Here is a 3286-nt window from a genome sequence, read left to right as displayed (position 1 = left end):
CCAGGACAATAGCTCTCCAGGAAGAAGGTTGAGCTGAAAACCCCCAGGACAGTAGCTCTCCAGGAAGAAGGTTGAGCTGAAAACCCTCCAGGACAATAGCTCTCCAGGAAGAAGGTTGAGCTGAAAACCCCAGGACAGTAGATCTCCAGGAAGAGGGTTGGACAGTCTTGCTATAGAAGATACAGTATTGGCCTTCTGTCCTTGCTATACTGTGGATTCAATCCCTCTAATTTTTTGTTTGAGTTCAGCAGTAAGTAATCTAGCTACGATGTTTGCCAATAGTGACAATACATTGCAGTGATCCTCCTGACCTTCCTAAACTGTCTCCCTTGTTCTCGCAGCTGTTTGCCATGGTGTTTGCCATGTGTCTGTTCAGAGGAATCGACCAGTAACCCTGACAACACACACAACTCCAGGAAGACACTCAACAAAGGGACACAGACTGACGAAGGAGAAGAGATCCACCTGTAGATGTTTAATCAAATGTTAGGAGAACAGAGCCTAAAGACAACCAACCATGTTAGAGAATAGAGACTGTAGATTATAAATCAGATGTTAGGAGAATAGAGACTGTAGATTATAAATCAGATGTTAGGAGAATAGAGCCTGTAGATTATAAATCAGATGTTAGGAGAATAGAGCCTGTAGATTATGAATCAGATGTTAGGAGAATAGAGACTGTAGATTATAAATCAGATGTTAGGAGAATAGAGACTGTAGATTATAAATCAGATGTTAGGAGAATAGAGCCTGTAGATTATAAATCAGATGTTAGGAGAATAGAGACTGTAGATTATAAATCAGATGTTAGGAGAATAGAGACTGTAGATTATAAATCAGATGTTAGGAGAATAGAGACTGTAGATTATAAATCAGCTGTTAGAGAATAGAGACTGTAGATTATAAATCAGATGTTAGGAGAATAGAGACTGTAGATTATAAATCAGATGTTAGGAGAATAGAGCCTGTATATTATAAATCAGATGTTAGAGAATAGAGCCTGTAGATTATAAATCAGATGTTAGGAGAATAGAGCCTGTAGATTATAAATCAGATGTTAGGAGAATAGAGCCTGTAGATTATGAATCAGATGTTAGGAGAATAGAGCCTGTAGATTATAAATCAGATGTTAGGAGAATAGAGCCTGTAGATTATAAATCAGATGTTAGGAGAATAGAGCCTGTAGATTATAAATCAGATGTTAGGAGAATAGAGCCTGTAGATTATAAATCAGATGTTAGGAGAATAGAGCCTGTAGATTATAAATCAGATGTTAGGAGAATAGAGCCTGTAGATTATAAATCAGCTGTACAGTATTTGTCTTTTTATGTTTCAGGTTTGATGATAGGAGAACAGTGACTTGTACTTCACAGCTGGACCTCTGAGGTGCTGTTCAGGCCAGGACATTGTAGACCAGGGCCGGGGTCAATTTTATGTCAAATCAGGAGGTAAAGCTGAAATTCCACATTGGAATAAAGATTTTAAAAAACATAAAAAAAACATTGAAAAGTAGAAAAAAGGAGAATGGGAATTTGTTGTACTTCCTGAATCGACTGATTTGAAATGGAATTGAGCCCAACCCTGCTATAGACACACAGCGTGAATATTGTGCTATCATGCCAACTCCCTGTCACACTGACCCTAGCCTGAGTGCCAGTCTGTTTGTGTTATCATGCCAACTCCCTATCACACTGATGACCCTAGCCTGAGTGCCAGTCTGTTTGTGTTATCATGCCAACTCCCTGTCACACTGACCCTAGCCTGAGTGCCAGTCTGTTTGTGTTATCATGCCAACTCCCTGTCACACTGACCCTAGCCTGAGTGCCAGTCTGTTTGTGTTATCATGCCAACTCCCTGTCACACTGACCCTAGCCTGAGTGCCAGTCTGTTTGTGTTATCATGCCAACTCCCTGTCACACTGACCCTAGCCTGAGTGCCAGTCTGTTTGTGTTATCATGCCAACTCCCTATCACACTGATGACCCTAGCCTGAGTGCCAGTCTGTTTGTGTTATCATGCCAACTCCCTGTCACACTGACCCTAGCCTGAGTGCCAGTCTGTTTGTGTTATCATGCCAACTCCCTGTCACACTGACCTAGCCTGAGTGCCAGTCTGTTTGTGTTATCATGCCAACTCCCTATCACACTGACCCTAGCCTGAGTGCCAGTCTGTTTGTGTTATCATGCCAACTCCCTGTCACACTGACCCTAGCCTGAGTGCCAGTCTGTTTGTGCTATCATGCCAACTCCCTATCACACTGATGACCCTAGCCTGAGTACCAGTCTGTTTGTGCTATCATGCCAACTCCCTATCACACTGATGACCCTAGCCTGAGTACCAGTCTGTTTGTGCTATCATGCCAACTCCCTATCACACTGATGACCCTAGCCTGAGTGCCAGTCTGTTTGTGTTATCATGCCAACTCCCTGTCACACTGATGACCCTAGCCTGAGTACCAGTCTGTTTGTGCTATTATGCCAACTCCCTGTCACACTGAAAACAGACCTGGGGTCAGGCTATAGAAGGAGACAACAGACCTGGGGTCAGGCTATAGAAGGAGAAAACAGACCTGGGGTCAGGCTATAGAAGGAGACAACAGATCTGGGGTCAGGCTATAGAAGGAGAAAACAGACCTGGGGTCAGGCTATAGAAGGAGACAACAGACCTGGGGTCAGGCTATAGAAGGAGACAACAGATCTGGGGTCAGGCTATAGAAGGAGACAACAGACCTGGGGTCAGGCTATAGAAGGAGACAACAGATCTGGGGTCAGGCTATAGAAGGAGACAACAGATCTGGGGTCAGGCTATAGAAGGAGAAAACAGACCTGGGGTCAGGCTATAGAAGGAGACAACAGACCTGGGGTCAGGCTATAGAAGGAGACAACAGATCTGGGGTCAGGCTATAGAAGGAGACAACAGATCTGGGGTCAGGCTATAGAAGGAGACAACAGATCTGGGGTCAGGCTATAGAAGGAGACAACAGATTTGGGGTCAGGCTATATAAGGAGACAACAGATCTGGGGTCAGGCTATATAAGGAGACAACAGATCTGGGGTCAGGCTATATAAGGAGACAACAGATCTGGGGTCAGGCTATAGAAGGAGAAAACAGATCTGGGGTCAGGCTATAGAAGGAGACAACAGATCTGGGGTCAGGCTATAGAAGGAGACAACAGATCTGGGGTCAGGCTATATAAGGAGACAACAGATCTACTACTATATAGGGAATAGGGCTCTGGTCTATAGTAGTACCACTATATAGGGAATAGGGCTCTGGTCTATAGTAGT

General features: G+C 43.9%; 1 pseudogene; it reads left to right on the top strand.

Annotated features, from left to right (window-relative positions):
* LOC135552245 (tetraspanin-18B-like) overlaps positions 1-855 on the top strand; it is a 6917-nt pseudogene extending 6062 nt beyond the window's left edge.
* Positions 856-3286: the final 2431 nt, after the last annotated feature.

This window comes from Oncorhynchus masou, chromosome 2 (genome assembly GCF_036934945.1).
Source record: "Oncorhynchus masou masou isolate Uvic2021 chromosome 2, UVic_Omas_1.1, whole genome shotgun sequence".
Lineage (NCBI taxonomy): Eukaryota > Metazoa > Chordata > Actinopteri > Salmoniformes > Salmonidae > Oncorhynchus > Oncorhynchus masou.
Note: the sequence above shows the minus strand (reverse complement) of the source record. Positions and strands in the feature narration are given on the sequence as shown.